Source organism: Lissotriton helveticus, chromosome 6 (assembly GCF_964261635.1).
Source record: "Lissotriton helveticus chromosome 6, aLisHel1.1, whole genome shotgun sequence".
Lineage (NCBI taxonomy): Eukaryota > Metazoa > Chordata > Amphibia > Caudata > Salamandridae > Lissotriton > Lissotriton helveticus.
In genome coordinates this window covers 22,892,279-22,916,900 of record NC_136067.1, presented here as the reverse complement: position 1 = coordinate 22,916,900, position 24,622 = coordinate 22,892,279, and positions in this window count along the sequence as shown.

Below are 24,622 nucleotides of genomic sequence, written 5' to 3'. Positions count from 1 at the left end.
AGGCTCTCCACACCACTGGAGTCAAGCTATCCAGGCTGAATGAAGGCTGATAGCCAGAAACCGGTCCTTGGATGCTTGATTCCGGTCTGGGAAAGACATGGCTTGGTAGTTCGGACTGGACTGTTCCCATGAGGCACAGGGTCAGAGCTGATTTGCATATAGCCAGTGTCTAACCCAGGGTGGTGTGGAGTGCAAAAAAACGATGGATTTAGGCCCAGATCCTTGTACTGGGGTGAATGTATGACATTGTTCTACATTCTGTCCATCAACTGTGTTTTTTGCAATTTTCACCCCGAGTGGGCTGGGTATACTCAGACGTGAGTCCCAGGCTCTCCACACCACTGGAGTCAAGCTATCCAGGCTGAATGAAGCCTGATAGCCAGAAACCGGTCCTTGGATGCTTGATTCCGGTCTGGGAAAGACATGGCTTGGTAGTTCGGACTGGACTGTTCCCATGAGGCACAGAGTCAGAGCTGATTTGCATATAGCCAGTGTCTAACCCAGGGTGGTGTGGAGTGCAAAAAAACGATGGATTTAGGCCCAGATCCTTGTACTGGGGTGAATGTATGACATTGTTCTACATTCTGTCCATCAACTGTGTTTTTTGCAATTTTCACCCCGAGTGGGCTGGGTATACTCAGACGTGAGTCCCAGGCTCTCCACACCACTGGAGTCAAGCTATCCAGGCTGAATGAAGGCTGATAGCCAGAAACCGGTCCTTGGATGCTTGATTCCGGTCTGGGAAAGACATGGCTTGGTAGTTCGGACTGGACTGTTCCCATGAGGCACAGGGTCAGAGCTGATTTGCATATAGCCAGTGTCTAACCCAGGGTGGTGTGGAGTGCAAAAAAACGATGGATTTAGGCCCAGATCCTTGTACTGGGGTGAATGTATGACATTGTTCTACATTCTGTCCATCAACTGTGTTTTTTGCAATTTTCACCCCGAGTGGGCTGGGTATACTCAGACGTGAGTCCCAGGCTCTCCACACCACTGGAGTCAAGCTATCCAGGCTGAATGAAGCCTGATAGCCAGAAACCGGTCCTTGGATGCTTGATTCCGGTCTGGGAAAGACATGGCTTGGTAGTTCGGACTGGACTGTTCCCATGAGGCACAGGGTCAGAGCTGATTTGCATATAGCCAGTGTCTAACCCAGGGTGGTGTGGAGTGCAAAAAAACGATGGATTTAGGCCCAGATCCTTGTACTGGGGTGAATGTATGACATTGTTCTACATTCTGTCCATCAACTGTGTTTTTTGCAATTTTCACCCCGAGTGGGCTGGGTATACTCAGACGTGAGTCCCAGGCTCTCCACACCACTGGAATCAAGCTATCCAGGCTGAATGAAGGCTGATAGCCAGAAACCGGTTCTTGGATGCTTGATTGCGGTCTGGGAAAGACATAGCTTGGTAGTTCGGACTGGACTGTTCCCATGAGGCACAGGGTCAGAGCTGATTTGCATATAGCCAGTGTCTAACCCAGGGTGGTGTGGCGTACAAAAAAAACGATGGATTTAGGCCCAGATCCTTGTACTGGGGTGAATGTATGACATTGTTCTACATTCTGTCCATCAACTGTGTTTTTGCAATTTTCACCCCGAGTGGGCTGGGTATACTCAGACGCGAGTCCCAGGCTCTCCACACCACTGGAGTCAAGCTATCCAGGCTGAATGAAGGCTGATAGCCAGAAACCGGTCCTTGGATGCTTGATTCCGGTCTGGGAAAGACATGGCTTGGTAGTTCGGACTGGACTGTTCCCATGAGGCACAGGGTCAGAGCTGATTTGCATATAGCCAGTGTCTAACCCAGGGTGGTGTGGAGTGCAAAAAAACCGATGGATTTAGGCCCAGATCCTTGTACTGAGGTGAATGTATGACATTGTTCTACATTCTGTCCATCAACTGTGTTTTTTGCAATTTTCACCCCGAGTGTGCTGGGTATACTAAGACGTGAGTCCCAGGCTCTCCACACCACTGGAGTCAAGCTATCCAGGCTGAATATAGGCTGATAGCCAGAAACCGGTCCTTGGATGCTTGATTCCGGTCTGGGAAAGACATGGCTTGGTAGTTCGGACTGGACTGTTCCCATGAGGCACAGGGTCAAAGCTGATTTGCATATAGCCAGTGTCTAACCCAGGGTGGTGTGGAGTGCAAAAAAATTCGATGGATTTAGGCCCAGATCCTTGTACTGGGGTGAATGTATGACATTGTTCTACATTCTGTCCATCAACTGTGTTTTTTGCAATTTTCACCCCGAGTGGGCTGGGTATACTCAGACGTGAGTCCCAGGCTCTCCACACCACTGGAGTCAAGCTATCCAGGCTGAATGAAGGCTGATAGCCAAAAACCGGTCCTTGGATGCTTTATTCCGGTCTGGGAAAGACATGGCTTGGTAGTTCGGACTGGACTGTTCCCATGAGGCACAGGGTCAGAGCTGATTTGCATATAGCCAGTGTCTAACCCAGGGTGGTGTGGAGTGCAAAAAAAACGATGGATTTAGGCCCAGATCCTTGTACTGGGGTGAATGTATGACATTGTTCTACATTCTGTCCATCAACTGTGTTTTTTGCAATTTTCACCCCGAGTGGGCTGGGTATACTCAGACGTGAGTCCCAGGCTCTCCACACCACTGGAATCAAGCTATCCAGGCTGAATGAAGGCTGATAGCCAGAAACCGGTTCTTGGATGCTTGATTGCGGTCTGGGAAAGACATAGCTTGGTAGTTCGGACTGGACTGTTCCCATGAGGCACAGGGTCAGAGCTGATTTGCATATAGCCAGTGTCTAACCCAGGGTGGTGTGGCGTACAAAAAAACCGATGGATTTAGGCCCAGATCCTTGTACTGGGGTGAATGTATGACATTGTTCTACATTCTTTCCATCAACTGTGTTTTTGCAATTTTCACCCCGAGTGGGCTGGGTATACTCAGACGCGAGTCCCAGGCTCTCCACACCACTGGAGTCAAGCTATCCAGGCTGAATGAAGGCTGATAGCCAGAAACCGGTCCTTGGATGCTTGATTCCGGTCTGGGAAAGACATGGCTTGGTAGTTCGGACTGGACTGTTCCCATGAGGCACAGGGTCAGAGCTGATTTGCATATAGCCAGTGTCTAACCCAGGGTGGTGTGGCGTACAAAAAAAACGATGGATTTAGGCCCAGATCCTTGTACTGGGGTGAATGTATGACATTGTTCTACATTCTGTCCATCAACTGTGTTTTTGCAATTTTCACCCCGAGTGGGCTGGGTATACTCAGACGCGAGTCCCAGGCTCTCCACACCACTGGAGTCAAGCTATCCAGGCTGAATGAAGGCTGATAGCCAGAAACCGGTCCTTGGATGCTTGATTCCGGTCTGGGAAAGACATGGCTTGGTAGTTCGGACTGGACTGTTCCCATGAGGCACAGGGTCAGAGCTGATTTGCATATAGCCAGTGTCTAACCCAGGGTGGTGTGGAGTGCAAAAAAACGATGGATTTAGGCCCAGATCCTTGTACTGGGGTGAATGTATGACATTGTTCTACATTCTGTCCATCAACTGTGTTTTTTGCAATTTTCACCCCGAGTGGGCTGTGTATACTCAGACGTGAGTCCCAGGCTCTTCACACCACTGGAGTCAAGCTGTCCAGGCTGAATGAAGGCTGATAGCAAGAAACCGGTCCTTGGATGCTCGATTCCGGTCTGGGAAAGACATGGCTTGGTAGTTCGGACTGGACTGTCCCCATGAGGCACAGGGTCAGAGCTGATTTGCATATAGCCAGTGTCTAACCCAGGGTGGTGTGGAGTGCAAAAAAACGATGGATTTAGGCTCAGATCCTTGTACTGGGGTGAATGTATGACATTGTTCTACATTCTGTCCATCAACTGTGTTTTTTGCAATTTTCCACCCCGAGTGGGCTGGGTAACTCAGACGTGAGTCCCAGGCTCTCCACACCACTGGAGTCAAGCTATCCAGGCTGAATGAAGGCTGATAGCCAGAAACCGGTCCTTGGATGCTTGATTCCGGTCTGGGAAAGACATGGCTTGGTAGTTCGGACTGGACTGTTCCCATTAGGCACAGGGTCAGAGCTGATTTGCATATAGCCAGTGTCTAACCCAGGGTGGTGTGGAGTGCAAAAAAAACGATGGATTTAGGCCCAGATCCTTGTACTGGGGTGAATGTATGACATTGTTCTACATTCTGTCCATCAACTATGTTTTTTGCAATTTTCACCCCGAGTGGGCTGGGTATACTCAGACGTGAGTCCCAGGCTCTTCACACCACTGGAGTCAAGCTATCCAGGCTGAATGAAGGCTGATAGCCAGAAACCGGTCCTTAGATGCTTGATTCCGGTCTGGGAAAGACATGGCTTGGTAGTTCGGACTGGACTGTTCCCATGAGGCACAGGGTCAGAGCTGATTTGCATATAGCCAGTGTCTAACCCAGGGTGGTGTGGAGTGCAAAAAAACGATGGATTTAGGCCCAGATCCTTGTACTGGGGTGAATGTATGACATTGTTCTACATTCTGTCCATCAACTGTGTTTTTTGCAATTTTCACCCCGAGTGGGCTGGGTATACTCAGACGTGAGTCCCAGGCTCTTCACACCACTGGAGTCAAGCTATCCAGGCTGAATGAAGGCTGATAGCCAGAAACCGGTCCTTGGATGCTTGATTCCGGTCTGGGAAAGACATGGCTTGGTAGTTCGGACTGGACTGTTCCCATGAGGCACAGGGTCAGAGCTGATTTGCATATAGCCAGTGTCTAACCCAGGGTGGTGTGGAGTGCAAAAAAATCAGATGGATTTAGGCCCAGATCCTTGTACTGGGGTGAATGTATGACATTGTTCTACATTCTGTACATCAACTGTGTTTTTTGTAATTTTCACCCCGAGTGGGCTGGGTATACTCAGACGTGAGTCCCAGGCTCTCCACACCACTGGAGTCAAGCTATCCAGGCTGAATGAAGGCTGATAGCCAGAAACCGGTCCTTGGATGCTTGATTCCGGTCGGGAAAGACATGGCTTGGTAGTTCGGACTGGACTGTTCCCATGAGGCACAGGGTCGGAGCTGATTTGCATATAGCCAGTGTCTAACCCAGGGTGGTGTGGAGTGCAAAAAAAACAATGGACTTAGGCCCAGATCCTTGTACTGGGGTGAATGTATGACATTGTTCTACATTCTGTCCATCAACTGTGTTTTTTGCAATTTTCACCCCGAGTGGGCTGGGTATACTCAGACGTGAGTCCCAGGCTCTCCACACCACTGGAGTCAAGCTATCCAGGCTGAATGAAGGCTGATAGCCAGAAACCGGTCCTTGGATGCTTGATTCCGGTCTGGGAAAGACATGGCTTGGTAGTTCGGACTGGACTGTTCCCATGAGGCACAGGGTCAGAGCTGATTTGCATATAGCCAGTGTCTAACCCAGGGTGGTGTGGAGTGCAAAAAAACGATGGATTTAGGCCCAGATCCTTGTACTGGGGTGAATGTATGACATTGTTCTACATTCTGTCCATCAACTGTGTTTTTTGCAATTTTCACCCCGAGTGTGCTGGGTATACTAAGACGTGAGTCCCAGGCTCTCCACACCACTGGAGTCAAGCTATCCAGTCTGAATATAGGCTGATAGCCAGAAACCGGTCCTTGGATGCTTGATTCCGGTCTGGGAAAGACATGGCTTGGTAGTTCGGACTGGACTGTTCCCATGAGGCACAGGGTCAAAGCTGATTTGCATATAGCCAGTGTCTAACCCAGGGTGGTGTGGAGTGCAAAAAAATTCGATGGATTTAGGCCCAGATCCTTGTACTGGGGTGAATGTATGACATTGTTCTACATTCTGTCCATCAACTGTGTTTTTTGCAATTTTCACCCCGAGTGGGCTGGGTATACTCAGACGTGAGTCCCAGGCTCTCCACACCACTGGAGTCAAGCTATCCAGGCTGAATGAAGGCTGATAGCCAAAAACCGGTCCTTGGATGCTTTATTCCGGTCTGGGAAAGACATGGCTTGGTAGTTCGGACTGGACTGTTCCCATGAGGCACAGGGTCAGAGCTGATTTGCATATAGCCAGTGTCTAACCCAGGGTGGTGTGGAGTGCAAAAAAAACGATGGATTTAGGCCCAGATCCTTGTACTGGGGTGAATGTATGACATTGTTCTACATTCTGTCCATCAACTGTGTTTTTTGCAATTTTCACCCCGAGTGGGCTGGGTATACTCAGACGTGAGTCCCAGGCTCTCCACACCACTGGAATCAAGCTATCCAGGCTGAATGAAGGCTGATAGCCAGAAACCGGTTCTTGGATGCTTGATTGCGGTCTGGGAAAGACATAGCTTGGTAGTTCGGACTGGACTGTTCCCATGAGGCACAGGGTCAGAGCTGATTTGCATATAGCCAGTGTCTAACCCAGGGTGGTGTGGAGTGCAAAAAAACGATGGATTTAGGCCCAGATCCTTGTACTGGGGTGAATGTATGACATTGTTCTACATTCTGTCCATCAACTGTGTTTTTTGCAATTTTCACCCCGAGTGTGCTGGGTATACTAAGACGTGAGTCCCAGGCTCTCCACACCACTGGAGTCAAGCTATCCAGGCTGAATATAGGCTGATAGCCAGAAACCGGTCCTTGGATGCTTGATTCCGGTCTGGGAAAGACATGGCTTGGTAGTTCGGACTGGACTGTTCCCATGAGGCACAGGGTCAAAGCTGATTTGCATATAGCCAGTGTCTAACCCAGGGTGGTGTGGAGTGCAAAAAAATTCGATGGATTTAGGCCCAGATCCTTGTACTGGGGTGAATGTATGACATTGTTCTACATTCTGTCCATCAACTGTGTTTTTTGCAATTTTCACCCCGAGTGGGCTGGGTATACTCAGACGTGAGTCCCAGGCTCTCCACACCACTGGAGTCAAGCTATCCAGGCTGAATGAAGGCTGATAGCCAAAAACCGGTCCTTGGATGCTTTATTCCGGTCTGGGAAAGACATGGCTTGGTAGTTCGGACTGGACTGTTCCCATGAGGCACAGGGTCAGAGCTGATTTGCATATAGCCAGTGTCTAACCCAGGGTGGTGTGGAGTGCAAAAAAACCGATGGATTTAGGCCCAGATCCTTGTACTGGGGTGAATGTATGACATTGTTCTACATTCTGTCCATCAACTGTGTTTTTTGCAATTTTCACCCCGAGTGGGCTGGGTATACTCAGACGTGAGTCCCAGGCTCTCCACACCACTGGAATCAAGCTATCCAGGCTGAATGAAGGCTGATAGCCAGAAACCGGTTCTTGGATGCTTGATTGCGGTCTGGGAAAGACATAGCTTGGTAGTTCGGACTGGACTGTTCCCATGAGGCACAGGGTCAGAGCTGATTTGCATATAGCCAGTGTCTAACCCAGGGTGGTGTGGCGTACAAAAAAACCGATGGATTTAGGCCCAGATCCTTGTACTGGGGTGAATGTATGACATTGTTCTACATTCTGTCCATCAACTGTGTTTTTGCAATTTTCACCCCGAGTGGGCTGGGTATACTCAGACGTGAGTCCCAGGCTCTTCACACCACTGGAGTCAAGCTATCCAGGCTGAATGAAGGCTGATAGCCAGAAACCGGTCCTTGGATGCTTGATTCCGGTCTGGGAAAGACATGGCTTGGTAGTTCGGACTGGACTGTTCCCATGAGGCACAGGGTCAGAGCTGATTTGCATATAGCCAGTGTCTAACCCAGGGTGGTGTGGAGTGCAAAAAAATCAGATGGATTTAGGCCCAGATCCTTGTACTGGGGTGAATGTATGACATTGTTCTACATTCTGTACATCAACTGTGTTTTTTGTAATTTTCACCCCGAGTGGGCTGGGTATACTCAGACGTGAGTCCCAGGCTCTCCACACCACTGGAGTCAAGCTATCCAGGCTGAATGAAGGCTGATAGCCAGAAACCGGTCCTTGGATGCTTGATTCCGGTCGGGAAAGACATGGCTTGGTAGTTCGGACTGGACTGTTCCCATGAGGCACAGGGTCGGAGCTGATTTGCATATAGCCAGTGTCTAACCCAGGGTGGTGTGGAGTGCAAAAAAAACAATGGACTTAGGCCCAGATCCTTGTACTGGGGTGAATGTATGACATTGTTCTACATTCTGTCCATCAACTGTGTTTTTTGCAATTTTCACCCCGAGTGGGCTGGGTATACTCAGACGTGAGTCCCAGGCTCTCCACACCACTGGAGTCAAGCTATCCAGGCTGAATGAAGGCTGATAGCCAGAAACCGGTCCTTGGATGCTTGATTCCGGTCTGGGAAAGACATGGCTTGGTAGTTCGGACTGGACTGTTCCCATGAGGCACAGGGTCAGAGCTGATTTGCATATAGCCAGTGTCTAACCCAGGGTGGTGTGGAGTGCAAAAAAACGATGGATTTAGGCCCAGATCCTTGTACTGGGGTGAATGTATGACATTGTTCTACATTCTGTCCATCAACTGTGTTTTTTGCAATTTTCACCCCGAGTGTGCTGGGTATACTAAGACGTGAGTCCCAGGCTCTCCACACCACTGGAGTCAAGCTATCCAGTCTGAATATAGGCTGATAGCCAGAAACCGGTCCTTGGATGCTTGATTCCGGTCTGGGAAAGACATGGCTTGGTAGTTCGGACTGGACTGTTCCCATGAGGCACAGGGTCAAAGCTGATTTGCATATAGCCAGTGTCTAACCCAGGGTGGTGTGGAGTGCAAAAAAATTCGATGGATTTAGGCCCAGATCCTTGTACTGGGGTGAATGTATGACATTGTTCTACATTCTGTCCATCAACTGTGTTTTTTGCAATTTTCACCCCGAGTGGGCTGGGTATACTCAGACGTGAGTCCCAGGCTCTCCACACCACTGGAGTCAAGCTATCCAGGCTGAATGAAGGCTGATAGCCAAAAACCGGTCCTTGGATGCTTTATTCCGGTCTGGGAAAGACATGGCTTGGTAGTTCGGACTGGACTGTTCCCATGAGGCACAGGGTCAGAGCTGATTTGCATATAGCCAGTGTCTAACCCAGGGTGGTGTGGAGTGCAAAAAAAACGATGGATTTAGGCCCAGATCCTTGTACTGGGGTGAATGTATGACATTGTTCTACATTCTGTCCATCAACTGTGTTTTTTGCAATTTTCACCCCGAGTGGGCTGGGTATACTCAGACGTGAGTCCCAGGCTCTCCACACCACTGGAATCAAGCTATCCAGGCTGAATGAAGGCTGATAGCCAGAAACCGGTTCTTGGATGCTTGATTGCGGTCTGGGAAAGACATAGCTTGGTAGTTCGGACTGGACTGTTCCCATGAGGCACAGGGTCAGAGCTGATTTGCATATAGCCAGTGTCTAACCCAGGGTGGTGTGGAGTGCAAAAAAACGATGGATTTAGGCCCAGATCCTTGTACTGGGGTGAATGTATGACATTGTTCTACATTCTGTCCATCAACTGTGTTTTTTGCAATTTTCACCCCGAGTGTGCTGGGTATACTAAGACGTGAGTCCCAGGCTCTCCACACCACTGGAGTCAAGCTATCCAGGCTGAATATAGGCTGATAGCCAGAAACCGGTCCTTGGATGCTTGATTCCGGTCTGGGAAAGACATGGCTTGGTAGTTCGGACTGGACTGTTCCCATGAGGCACAGGGTCAAAGCTGATTTGCATATAGCCAGTGTCTAACCCAGGGTGGTGTGGAGTGCAAAAAAATTCGATGGATTTAGGCCCAGATCCTTGTACTGGGGTGAATGTATGACATTGTTCTACATTCTGTCCATCAACTGTGTTTTTTGCAATTTTCACCCCGAGTGGGCTGGGTATACTCAGACGTGAGTCCCAGGCTCTCCACACCACTGGAGTCAAGCTATCCAGGCTGAATGAAGGCTGATAGCCAAAAACCGGTCCTTGGATGCTTTATTCCGGTCTGGGAAAGACATGGCTTGGTAGTTCGGACTGGACTGTTCCCATGAGGCACAGGGTCAGAGCTGATTTGCATATAGCCAGTGTCTAACCCAGGGTGGTGTGGAGTGCAAAAAAACCGATGGATTTAGGCCCAGATCCTTGTACTGGGGTGAATGTATGACATTGTTCTACATTCTGTCCATCAACTGTGTTTTTTGCAATTTTCACCCCGAGTGGGCTGGGTATACTCAGACGTGAGTCCCAGGCTCTCCACACCACTGGAATCAAGCTATCCAGGCTGAATGAAGGCTGATAGCCAGAAACCGGTTCTTGGATGCTTGATTGCGGTCTGGGAAAGACATAGCTTGGTAGTTCGGACTGGACTGTTCCCATGAGGCACAGGGTCAGAGCTGATTTGCATATAGCCAGTGTCTAACCCAGGGTGGTGTGGCGTACAAAAAAACCGATGGATTTAGGCCCAGATCCTTGTACTGGGGTGAATGTATGACATTGTTCTACATTCTGTCCATCAACTGTGTTTTTGCAATTTTCACCCCGAGTGGGCTGGGTATACTCAGACGCGAGTCCCAGGCTCTCCACACCACTGGAGTCAAGCTATCCAGGCTGAATGAAGGCTGATAGCCAGAAACCGGTCCTTGGATGCTTGATTCCGGTCTGGGAAAGACATGGCTTGGTAGTTCGGACTGGACTGTTCCCATGAGGCACAGGGTCAGAGCTGATTTGCATATAGCCAGTGTCTAACCCAGGGTGGTGTGGAGTGCAAAAAAACGATGGATTTAGGCCCAGATCCTTGTACTGGGGTGAATGTATGACATTGTTCTACATTCTGTCCATCAACTGTGTTTTTTGCAATTTTCACCCCGAGTGGGCTGTGTATACTCAGACGTGAGTCCCAGGCTCTTCACACCACTGGAGTCAAGCTGTCCAGGCTGAATGAAGGCTGATAGCAAGAAACCGGTCCTTGGATGCTCGATTCCGGTCTGGGAAAGACATGGCTTGGTAGTTCGGACTGGACTGTCCCCATGAGGCACAGGGTCAGAGCTGATTTGCATATAGCCAGTGTCTAACCCAGGGTGGTGTGGAGTGCAAAAAAACGATGGATTTAGGCTCAGATCCTTGTACTGGGGTGAATGTATGACATTGTTCTACATTCTGTCCATCAACTGTGTTTTTTGCAATTTTCCACCCCGAGTGGGCTGGGTAACTCAGACGTGAGTCCCAGGCTCTCCACACCACTGGAGTCAAGCTATCCAGGCTGAATGAAGGCTGATAGCCAGAAACCGGTCCTTGGATGCTTGATTCCGGTCTGGGAAAGACATGGCTTGGTAGTTCGGACTGGACTGTTCCCATTAGGCACAGGGTCAGAGCTGATTTGCATATAGCCAGTGTCTAACCCAGGGTGGTGTGGAGTGCAAAAAAAACGATGGATTTAGGCCCAGATCCTTGTACTGGGGTGAATGTATGACATTGTTCTACATTCTGTCCATCAACTATGTTTTTTGCAATTTTCACCCCGAGTGGGCTGGGTATACTCAGACGTGAGTCCCAGGCTCTTCACACCACTGGAGTCAAGCTATCCAGGCTGAATGAAGGCTGATAGCCAGAAACCGGTCCTTAGATGCTTGATTCCGGTCTGGGAAAGACATGGCTTGGTAGTTCGGACTGGACTGTTCCCATGAGGCACAGGGTCAGAGCTGATTTGCATATAGCCAGTGTCTAACCCAGGGTGGTGTGGAGTGCAAAAAAACGATGGATTTAGGCCCAGATCCTTGTACTGGGGTGAATGTATGACATTGTTCTACATTCTGTCCATCAACTGTGTTTTTTGCAATTTTCACCCCGAGTGGGCTGGGTATACTCAGACGTGAGTCCCAGGCTCTTCACACCACTGGAGTCAAGCTATCCAGGCTGAATGAAGGCTGATAGCCAGAAACCGGTCCTTGGATGCTTGATTCCGGTCTGGGAAAGACATGGCTTGGTAGTTCGGACTGGACTGTTCCCATGAGGCACAGGGTCAGAGCTGATTTGCATATAGCCAGTGTCTAACCCAGGGTGGTGTGGAGTGCAAAAAAATCAGATGGATTTAGGCCCAGATCCTTGTACTGGGGTGAATGTATGACATTGTTCTACATTCTGTACATCAACTGTGTTTTTTGTAATTTTCACCCCGAGTGGGCTGGGTATACTCAGACGTGAGTCCCAGGCTCTCCACACCACTGGAGTCAAGCTATCCAGGCTGAATGAAGGCTGATAGCCAGAAACCGGTCCTTGGATGCTTGATTCCGGTCGGGAAAGACATGGCTTGGTAGTTCGGACTGGACTGTTCCCATGAGGCACAGGGTCGGAGCTGATTTGCATATAGCCAGTGTCTAACCCAGGGTGGTGTGGAGTGCAAAAAAAACAATGGACTTAGGCCCAGATCCTTGTACTGGGGTGAATGTATGACATTGTTCTACATTCTGTCCATCAACTGTGTTTTTTGCAATTTTCACCCCGAGTGGGCTGGGTATACTCAGACGTGAGTCCCAGGCTCTCCACACCACTGGAGTCAAGCTATCCAGGCTGAATGAAGGCTGATAGCCAGAAACCGGTCCTTGGATGCTTGATTCCGGTCTGGGAAAGACATGGCTTGGTAGTTCGGACTGGACTGTTCCCATGAGGCACAGGGTCAGAGCTGATTTGCATATAGCCAGTGTCTAACCCAGGGTGGTGTGGAGTGCAAAAAAACGATGGATTTAGGCCCAGATCCTTGTACTGGGGTGAATGTATGACATTGTTCTACATTCTGTCCATCAACTGTGTTTTTTGCAATTTTCACCCCGAGTGGGCTGGGTATACTCAGACGTGAGTCCCAGGCTCTCCACACCACTGGAGTCAAGCTATCCAGGCTGAATGAAGCCTGATAGCCAGAACCCGGTCCTTGGATGCTTGATTCCGGTCTGGGAAAGACATGGCTTGGTAGTTCGGACTGGACTGTTCCCATGAGGCACAGGGTCAGAGCTGATTTGCATATAGCCAGTGTCTAACCCAGGGTGGTGTGGAGTGCAAAAAAACGATGGATTTAGGCCCAGATCCTTGTACTGGGGTGAATGTATGACATTGTTCTACATTCTGTCCATCAACTGTGTTTTTTGCAATTTTCACCCCGAGTGGGCTGGGTATACTCAGACGTGAGTCCCAGGCTCTCCACACCACTGGAGTCAAGCTATCCAGGCTGAATGAAGGCTGATAGCCAGAAACCGGTCCTTGGATGCTTGATTCCGGTCTGGGAAAGACATGGCTTGGTAGTTCGGACTGGACTGTTCCCATGAGGCACAGGGTCAGAGCTGATTTGCATATAGCCAGTGTCTAACCCAGGGTGGTGTGGAGTGCAAAAAAACGATGGATTTAGGCCCAGATCCTTGTACTGGGGTGAATGTATGACATTGTTCTACATTCTGTCCATCAACTGTGTTTTTTGCAATTTTCACCCCGAGTGGGCTGGGTATACTCAGACGTGAGTCCCAGGCTCTCCACACCACTGGAGTCAAGCTATCCAGGCTGAATGAAGCCTGATAGCCAGAAACCGGTCCTTGGATGCTTGATTCCGGTCTGGGAAAGACATGGCTTGGTAGTTCGGACTGGACTGTTCCCATGAGGCACAGGGTCAGAGCTGATTTGCATATAGCCAGTGTCTAACCCAGGGTGGTGTGGAGTGCAAAAAAACGATGGATTTAGGCCCAGATCCTTGTACTGGGGTGAATGTATGACATTGTTCTACATTCTGTCCATCAACTGTGTTTTTTGCAATTTTCACCCGAGTGGGCTGGGTATACTCAGACGTGAGTCCCAGGCTCTCCACACCACTGGAATCAAGCTATCCAGGCTGAATGAAGGCTGATAGCCAGAAACCGGTTCTTGGATGCTTGATTGCGGTCTGGGAAAGACATAGCTTGGTAGTTCGGACTGGACTGTTCCCATGAGGCACAGGGTCAGAGCTGATTTGCATATAGCCAGTGTCTAACCCAGGGTGGTGTGGCGTACAAAAAAAACGATGGATTTAGGCCCAGATCCTTGTACTGGGGTGAATGTATGACATTGTTCTACATTCTGTCCATCAACTGTGTTTTTGCAATTTTCACCCCGAGTGGGCTGGGTATACTCAGACGCGAGTCCCAGGCTCTCCACACCACTGGAGTCAAGCTATCCAGGCTGAATGAAGGCTGATAGCCAGAAACCGGTCCTTGGATGCTTGATTCCGGTCTGGGAAAGACATGGCTTGGTAGTTCGGACTGGACTGTTCCCATGAGGCACAGGGTCAGAGCTGATTTGCATATAGCCAGTGTCTAACCCAGGGTGGTGTGGAGTGCAAAAAAACCGATGGATTTAGGCCCAGATCCTTGTACTGAGGTGAATGTATGACATTGTTCTACATTCTGTCCATCAACTGTGTTTTTTGCAATTTTCACCCCGAGTGTGCTGGGTATACTAAGACGTGAGTCCCAGGCTCTCCACACCACTGGAGTCAAGCTATCCAGGCTGAATATAGGCTGATAGCCAGAAACCGGTCCTTGGATGCTTGATTCCGGTCTGGGAAAGACATGGCTTGGTAGTTCGGACTGGACTGTTCCCATGAGGCACAGGGTCAGAGCTGATTTGCATATAGCCAGTGTCTAACCCAGGGTGGTGTGGAGTGCAAAAAAACCGATGGATTTAGGCCCAGATCCTTGTACTGGGGTGAATGTATGACATTGTTCTACATTCTGTCCATCAACTGTGTTTTTTGCAATTTTCACCCCGAGTGGGCTGGGTATACTCAGACGTGAGTCCCAGGCTCTCCACACCACTGGAATCAAGCTATCCAGGCTGAATGAAGGCTGATAGCCAGAAACCGGTTCTTGGATGCTTGATTGCGGTCTGGGAAAGACATAGCTTGGTAGTTCGGACTGGACTGTTCCCATGAGGCACAGGGTCAGAGCTGATTTGCATATAGCCAGTGTCTAACCCAGGGTGGTGTGGCGTACAAAAAAACCGATGGATTTAGGCCCAGATCCTTGTACTGGGGTGAATGTATGACATTGTTCTACATTCTGTCCATCAACTGTGTTTTTGCAATTTTCACCCCGAGTGGGCTGGGTATACTCAGACGCGAGTCCCAGGCTCTCCACACCACTGGAGTCAAGCTATCCAGGCTGAATGAAGGCTGATAGCCAGAAACCGGTCCTTGGATGCTTGATTCCGGTCTGGGAAAGACATGGCTTGGTAGTTCGGACTGGACTGTTCCCATGAGGCACAGGGTCAGAGCTGATTTGCATATAGCCAGTGTCTAACCCAGGGTGGTGTGGAGTGCAAAAAAACGATGGATTTAGGCCCAGATCCTTGTACTGGGGTGAATGTATGACATTGTTCTACATTCTGTCCATCAACTGTGTTTTTTGCAATTTTCACCCCGAGTGGGCTGTGTATACTCAGACGTGAGTCCCAGGCTCTTCACACCACTGGAGTCAAGCTGTCCAGGCTGAATGAAGGCTGATAGCCAGAAACCGGTCCTTGGATGCTCGATTCCGGTCTGGGAAAGACATGGCTTGGTAGTTCGGACTGGACTGTCCCCATGAGGCACAGGGTCAGAGCTGATTTGCATATAGCCAGTGTCTAACCCAGGGTGGTGTGGAGTGCAAAAAAACCGATGGATTTAGGCCCAGATCCTTGTACTGGGGTGAATGTATGACATTGTTCTACATTCTGTCCATCAACTGTGTTTTTTGCAATTTTCACCCCGAGTGGGCTGGGTATACTAAGACATGAGTCCCAGGCTCTCCACACCACTGGAGTCAAGCTATCCAGGCTGAATATAGGCTGATAGCCAGAAACCGGTCCTTGGATGCTTGATTCCGGGCTGGGAAAGACATGGCTTGGTAGTTCGGACTGGACTGTTCCCATGAGGCACAGGGTCAGAGCTGATTTGCATATAGCCAGTGTCTAACCCAGGGTGGTGTGGAGTGCAAAAAAATCCGATGGATTTAGGCCCAGATCCTTGTACTGGGGTGAATGTATGACATTGTTCTACATTCTGTACATCAACTGTGTTTTTTGTAATTTTCACCCCGAGTGGGCTGGGTATACTCAGACGTGAGTCCCAGGCTCTCCACACCACTGGAGTCAAGCTATCCAGGCTGAATGAAGGCTGATAGCCAGAAACCGGTCCTTGGATGCTTGATTCCGGTCCGGGAAAGACATGGCTTGGTAGTTCGGACTGGACTGTTCCCATGAGGCACAGGGTCAGAGCTGATTTGCATATAGCCAGTGTCTAACCCAGGGTGGTGTGGAGTGCAATAAAACCGATGGATTTAGGCCCAGATCCTTGTACTGGGGTGAATGTATGACATTGTTCTACATTCTGTCCATCAACTGTGTTTTTTGCAATTTTCACCCCGAGTGGGCTTGGTATACTCAGACCTGAGTCCCAGGCTCTCCACACCACTGGAGTCAAGCTATCCAGGCTGAATGAAGGCTGATAGCCAGAAACCGGTCCTTGGATGCTTGATTCCGGTCTGGGAAAGACATGGCTTGGTAGTTCAGACTGGACTGTTCCCATGAGGCACAGGGTCAGAGCTGATTTGCATATAGCCAGTGTCTAACCCAGGGTGGTGTGGAGTGCAAAAAAAACGATGGATTTAGGCCCTGATCCTTGTACTGGGGTGAATGTATGACATTGTTCTACATTCTGTCCATCAACTGTGTTTTTTGCAATTTTCACCCCGAGTGGGCTGGGTATACTCAGACTTGAGTCCCAGGCTCTCCACACCACTGGAGTCAAGCTATCCAGGCTGAATGAAGGCTGATAGCCAGAAACCGGTCCTTGGATGCTTGATTCCGGTCTGGGAAAGACATGGCTTGGTAGTTCGGACTGGACTGTTCCCATGAGGCACAGGGTCAGAGCTGATTTGCATATAGCCAGTGTCTAACCCAGGGAGGTGTGGAGTGCAAAAAAAACGATGGATTTAGGCCCAGATCCTTGTACTGGGGTGAATGTATGACATTGTTCTACATTCTGTCCATCAACTGTGTTTTTTGCAATTTTCACCCCGAGTGGGCTGGGTATACTCAGACGTGAGTCCCAGGTTCTCCACACCACTGGAGTCAAGCTATCCAGGCTGAATGAAGGCTGATAGCCAGAAACTGGTCCTTGGATGCTTGATTCCGGTCTGGGAAAGACATGGCTTGGTAGTTCGGACTGGACTGTTCCCATAAGGCACAGGGTCAGAGCTGATTTGCATATAGCCAGTGTCTAACCCAGGGTGGTGTGGAGTGCAAAAAAACGATGGATTTAGGCCCAGATCCTTGTACTGGGGTGAATGTATGACATTGTTCTACATTCTGTCCATCAACTGTGTTTTTTGCAATTTTCACCCCGAGTGGGCTGGGTATACTCAGATGTGAGTCCCAGGCTCTCCACACCACTGGAGTCAAGCTATCCAGGCTCAATGAAGGCTGATAGCCAGAAACCGGTCCTTGGATGCTTGATTCCGGTCTGGGAAAGACATGGCTTGGTAGTTCGGACTGGACTGTTCCCATGAGGCACAGGGTCAGAGCTGATTTGCATATAGCCAGTGTCTAACCCAGGGTGGTGTGGAGTGCAAAAAAACGATGGATTTAGGCCCAGATCCTTGTACTGGGGTGAATGTATGACATTGTTCTACATTCTGTCCATCAACTGTGTTTTTTGCAATTTTCACCCCGAATGGGCTGGGTATACTCAGACGTGAGTCCCAGGCTCTCCACACCACTGGAATCAAGCTATCCAGGCTGAATGAAGGCTGATAGCCAGAAACCGGTTCTTGGATGCTTGATTGCGGTCTGGGAAAGACATAGCTTGGTAGTTCGGACTGGACTGTTCCCATGAGGCACAGGGTCAAAGCTGATTTGCATATAGCCAGTGTCTAACCCAGGGTGGTGTGGAGTGCAAAAAAATTCGATGGATTTAGGCCCAGATCCTTGTACTGGGGTGAATGTATGACATTGTTCTACATTCTGTCCATCAACTGTGTTTTTTGCAATTTTCACCCCGAGTGGGCTGGGTATACTCAGACGTGAGTCCCAGGCTCTCCACACCACTGGAGTCAAGCTATCCAGGCTGAATGAAGGCTGATAGCCAAAAACCGGTCCTTGGATGCTTTATTCCGGTCTGGGAAAGACATGGCTTGGTAGTTCGGACTGGACTGTTCCCATGAGGCACAGGGTCAGAGCTGATTTGCATATAGCCAGTGTCTAACCCAGGGTGGTGTGGAGTGCAAAAAAAACGATGGATTTAGGCCCAGATCCTTGTACTGGGGTGAATGTATGACATTGTTCTACATTCTGTCCATCAACTGTGTTTTTTGCAATTTTCACCCCGAGTGGGCTGGGTATACTCAGACGTGAGTCCCAGGCTCTCCACACCACTGGAATCAAGCTATCCAGGCTGAATGAAGGCTGATAGCCAGAAACCGGTTCTTGGATGCTTGATTGCGGTCTGGGAAAGACATAGCTTGGTAGTTCGGACTGGACTGTTCCCATGAGGCACAGGGTCAGAGCTGATTTGCATATAGCCAGTGTCTAACCCAGGGTGGTGTGGCGTACAAAAAAACCGATGGATTTAGGCCCAGATCCTTGTACTGGGGTGAATGTATGACATTGTTCTACATTCTGTCCATCAACTGTGTTTTTTGCAATTTTCACCCCGAGTGGGCTGGGTATACTCAGACGTGAGTCCCAGGCTCTTCACACCACTGGAGTCAAGCTGTCCAGGCTGAATGAAGGCTGATAGCCAGAAACCGGTCCTTGGATGCTCGATTCCGGTCTGGGAAAGACATGGCTTGGTAGTTCGGACTGGACTGTCCCCATGAGGCACAGGGTCAGAGCTGATTTGCATATAGCCAGTGTCTAACCCAGGGTGGTGTGGAGTGCAAAAAAACCGATGGATTTAGGCCCAGATCCTTGTACTGGGGTGAATGTATGACATTGTTCTACATTCTGTCCATCAACTGTGTTTTTTGCAATTTTCACCCCGAGTGGGCTGGGTATACTAAGACATGAGTCCCAGGCTCTCCACACCACTGGAGTCAAGCTATCCAGGCTGAATATAGGCTGATAGCCAGAAACCGGTCCTTGGATGCTTGATTCCGGGCTGGGAAAGACATGGCTTGGTAGTTCGGACTGGACTGTTCCCATGAGGCACAGGGTCAGAGCTGATTTGCATATAGCCAGTGTCTAACCCAGGGTGGTGTGGAGTGCAAAAAAATCCGATGGATTTAGGCCCAGATCCTTGTACTGGGGTGAATGTATGACATTGTTCTACATTCTGTACATCAACTGTGTTTTTTGTAATTTTCACCCCGAGTGGGCTGGGTATACTCAGACGTGAGTCCCAGGCTCTCCACACCACTGGAGTCAAGCTATCCAGGCTGAATGAAGGCTGATAGCCAGAAACCGGTCCTTGGATGCTTGATTCCGGTCCGGGAAAGACATGGCTTGGTAGTTCGGACTGGACTGTTCCCATGAGGCACAGGGTCAGAGCTGATTTGCATATAGCCAGTGTCTAACCCAGGGTGGTGTGGAGTGCAATAAAACCGATGGATTTAGGCCCAGATCCTTGTACTGGGGTGAATGTATGACATTGTTCTACATTCTGTCCATCAACTGTGTTTTTTGCAATTTTCACCCCGAGTGGGCTTGGTATACTCAGACCTGAGTCCCAGGCTCTCCACACCACTGGAGTCAAGCTATCCAGGCTGAATGAAGGCTGATAGCCAGAAACCGGTCCTTGGATGCTTGATTCCGGTCTGGGAAAGACATGGCTTGGTAGTTCAGACTGGACTGTTCCCATGAGGCACAGGGTCAGAGCTGATTTGCATATAGCCAGTGTCTAACCCAGGGTGGTGTGGAGTGCAAAAAAAACGATGGATTTAGGCCCTGATCCTTGTACTGGGGTGAATGTATGACATTGTTCTACATTCTGTCCATCAACTGTGTTTTTTGCAATTTTCACCCCGAGTGGGCTGGGTATACTCAGACTTGAGTCCCAGGCTCTCCACACCACTGGAGTCAAGCTATCCAGGCTGAATGAAGGCTGATAGCCAGAAACCGGTCCTTGGATGCTTGATTCCGGTCTGGGAAAGACATGGCTTGGTAGTTCGGACTGGACTGTTCCCATGAGGCACAGGGTCAGAGCTGATTTGCATATAGCCAGTGTCTAACCCAGGGAGGTGTGGAGTGCAAAAAAAACGATGGATTTAGGCCCAGATCCTTGTACTGGGGTGAATGTATGACATTGTTCTACATTCTGTCCATCAACTGTGTTTTTTGCAATTTTCACCCCGAGTGGGCTGGGTATACTCAGACGTGAGTCCCAGGTTCTCCACACCACTGGAGTCAAGCTATCCAGGCTGAATGAAGGCTGATAGCCAGAAACTGGTCCTTGGATGCTTGATTCCGGTCTGGGAAAGACATGGCTTGGTAGTTCGGACTGGACTGTTCCCATAAGGCACAGGGTCAGAGCTGATTTGCATATAGCCAGTGTCTAACCCAGGGTGGTGTGGAGTGCAAAAAAACGATGGATTTAGGCCCAGATCCTTGTACTGGGGTGAATGTATGACATTGTTCTACATTCTGTCCATCAACTGTGTTTTTTGCAATTTTCACCCCGAGTGGGCTGGGTATACTCAGATGTGAGTCCCAGGCTCTCCACACCACTGGAGTCAAGCTATCCAGGCTCAATGAAGGCTGATAGCCAGAAACCGGTCCTTGGATGCTTGATTCCGGTCTGGGAAAGACATGGCTTGGTAGTTCGGACTGGACTGTTCCCATTTGAAGTAATCAGGGTTCCCAAGGCCTACATGCACCGAAGATAACCCACTTACACTCAAGAACTGTTGGCACGGAAACTGTAGAAGGCAAAGAACAAGTTTATTAAGACCCCATGGGGTGGTGGTACACTCGAACAGCACCCTTCGGTAATGCAAGAGGTATCACACCGAACACCGGTGTGACCCCGATTTATATACAGTTTGGGGCAATAAAAGGTAGGCGGCACAAGTTAGGACACATTTATATACATATATGGTCATGTTTTGGAACACTGCCAGCTCATTGGAGGGGGCACAACTCCGCTGGTCAGTTTGGCGCACATTCCTGAAGGCTTACTGGTCAGTTGGGACTACGCATGTGTAAGCTTGACCAGTACTAAAAATAGCCTGTTGCTAGGCAGACTGAAGTAGTCAGTGGAACGGACAACGGACTAAAGGGCATGCCGGCCACGAGGCCGCTTATGGTCTAAGATGGCCGCCACGACATTCAAAATGGCGTTTTCATACATAGCCAAGTTAAGGAGGACAGCGTGTAGTTTCAACTAATCGCTAACGCGGCCATGCCAATTACGACAGACGACCCTTTTAGCGTTTAGCTGAATCTACCTCATAGTGAACATAATCAGGATGTTCGTCCTCGATGTCTATTAACATTATTTGTGTTACTTCCTTATGAAGCATCATTTTGTCATGAGCAAGAGCTCGTCTTGATGGTATGCAAGCTGATAGACACATAGAGCATAAGGCTGGGCCACATTGAATACATAGGCATATGAAAAACATTGCTCCCACGATTATACATAGAATCGTCAACAGTTTCCAGCCCCAGGTAGCAAGCATGGACCAGAACCATCCTGAAAGTGTCCAAGTTCCATTGTCCGGATGTATCTCAGCTGCGATCTTGTGGAGCTTGAATATGGCATCATAAACAGATGGAGAATTGTCCGGAATGTATACACAGCAGCTGCTTCCGATGATTCTACATGCCCCCCCCACGATCAGCCAGAACTACATCCAACACCATCCTGTTTTGGAGCGTAACAATTCTAGAAATCTGTAGTTCCTCAGTGATGTTTCCCAAGGCAATGGCAGTGTCATTCGCTACAGCCTCAACAACACGTGTCAGTCGTCTTATTTTCCGGCTGTTCAGTGCAGCCCCCACGAAGGAAAATAGTCCCAAATTGAAGTCCACATACTGTTGCAAAGCAGTATCGGTTTGGTCTATGTCATCCAAAACAACAGTCCGTTTAACCCTATTCAGGACGAAATCATGATACAAAGTATAATCATTGTGATACATTGGTGGGGCAATGAATACAGGAGGTAGCACAAACGATACATAGCAAGTGCCCAACCATCCCAATGGAAGTTGATGGTAACCCTTCGTTCCACAAATGAAGTACGTGTTTCGTGATGCTACAAATGAGATGCCATTCGGACTATCAAAAGTAAGGGTAGTGTTACATTCGCTTTTCCCCACTGCAATCGAACCCTTATTCCTAATACACAAATCGGCTTTAGTGGCAATAACATTAATAACATGTGCGCTGGATACATTTACATCTCTCTGGTTGCTGTACACACGTGGGGCAGACATATTATCAGGCCTATACTCCTCCCATTCAAATCGAGTACCCTCAGCCCGCGGAAACCCATCCTTGTCATGGGTGCATACTTTGTTCAAACGGAAAAGCACCCCCCCTTTGGTTGGCCATCTCAAGGTAAAGAGGAGGGTGTACCAGGCGTTACATGATCCATTGTGCGAAAACGTGAGTGGGGTGCCCCCTCTTTTCTGGTGCCCTGGCAACATCCCACACACCCAGCAATTTGAGGTATTGGTCATATTATGTGTGTGATGAAGAATCTGAATAAAACTGTTATTCAGATAGGTTTGCCGATGTCGTTCTTCGTGATAGGGTAATGTAAAGTGAAAATGTTCAGATGGAGCCGGGGTAGTCGGCAGCAAATGTTCACGTACAGGCACCACAAGTTCAACTACCCAGGCTATTACAGCTATCACCACAATAGTCAGAACAAAGAGAAAGGCACCCAATATTCGTTTATCTCGTGATGCCGTTGATTCCATAGTTCAGGAATACTCGTGCAAAAGTCTCAAACAGCACAAATTGTTCACAGAGTCTCAGATACACGTACGTGTATACCTAAAAAAAAAAGAAAAATGCGGTGCTGAACTCCGAGGTAGCCGTTGTTTTTTTCTCCGGGCCAAGACGGGTGTCGCTACACTGGCAGAACTGATCCCCCCCCCTTGGAATTCCCGGTTTCCGTTTCACAAACCTGGAGCGGTAACCAACCAGTCATTAAAAATACAAAAAAAAATCTTCTTATCGAGGATGCAAGTTGTAGCGCTCTCTTCCGGCAACAGCGTGGTCCGGGAAGGCTCCCTCAACTTCGGCCGACGTCACAGCTGGGCTCTTTTCTTTCTCCAAAATCTCCTTGTAGTCGGTCAGCACAGCAGGGGTCACCAGATCCGGAGAGACACGGCGGCAATGTGTCGAATGCACCCACCGCTTCCTGTTGGTCACTCGTACAGCTGTTCGGGTTGCAAGGAGGACCTGTTCGGGGCCTTTCCACCTGGGCTCCAAACTGCTTGCTCTCTCAAACGACCAAATCATGACGTGATCCCCAGGACGGAGATCATGGCCCTCTCCAGTAGAGTTGTCAGGGAGCGCTTCTCGAACCTGTTGATGAATAGAGAGTAAATCATTTGTTAATCGTGCCAAATAGTCGTTCATCATAACACAAGGCACATCATGTATTAATCGCGGCTTAGGCACCCCCCAGATATTCATGGGGCGCCCAAACACCACCTCATAGGGGGTAAGGCCAGTTCGTGAATGGGGTACTGATCTAAGAGAGAGCAGTGCTAGCGGCAAAGCGTCTGGCCACTTCAACGATGTAGACGCCACAATTTTGGCCAGCTTAAGTTTCAACGTAGCATTGTACCGCTCAACCAGACCTGCCGACTGCTGGTGGAATACAGCGTGGAACTTCTGCTGAATCCCTAACCCCTTCAGTACATACTCCACAATCTTTCCGACAAAATGAGGCCCATTATCGCTCCACAGAAATTTGCAAACTCCAAAGCGAGGAAAGAATTCCTTAAGCAACACCTTGGCTGTTGTCAAAGCCGTATTGTCTTTCGTGGGGAAGGCCTCAACCCATTTACTAAAGGCACATACCACCACTAGGACATACTTCAGGTTGTTGCAGCGCTCGAGTTGGATGTAATCCATTTGGAGTACCTCAAATGGTGCAGAAGGTGGAACGAACCCTCCTTTCGGAGTATGGGTCCCCTTTCCGGGATTGTGTTGTAAACAAACCAGGCAGGTCTGCACTACTCTCTTCGCAGTATTAGCGATCTCAGGATGTTCCCAAGCTCGTGTTAACAGCCGAGTAATTGCAAGAGCTCCGACATGCGCCAGTCCATGTGTCATCTGGACCATCCCCTGCAAGTAAGCCGCAGGCAATTTCCATTTCTCCATGTCTTTGCTTCTCCAACAACCCTCGTCATCTAGTACCCCATCTGCTGCCCATGCCGCAAGTTCAGATTCAGTAGCTGATTTTTGAATGTCCAATATTTCTGCTCTAGCATCACTCCATCGCTCAGCCTGCGATTGTATCACATACATGGGGGAGCTAGTTCGGGACATAGCCGTTTGTCTAGCTATGCTGTCTGCAAAAGCATTTCCTTGGCCCACTTTATCCGTGATCTTTTTATGAGCACTGCATTTTACTATCGCTACTTTCTTTGGGCCAAGCAACGCATTTAGGAGATCACGCACTAGCTCTCCGTGCATAATGTGTTCTCCGTGAGATGTCAGAAACCCACGCTCCCTCCAGAGTAGCCCGAAGTCATGTGCTACTCCGAAGGCGTACCGGCTGTCTGTGTATAT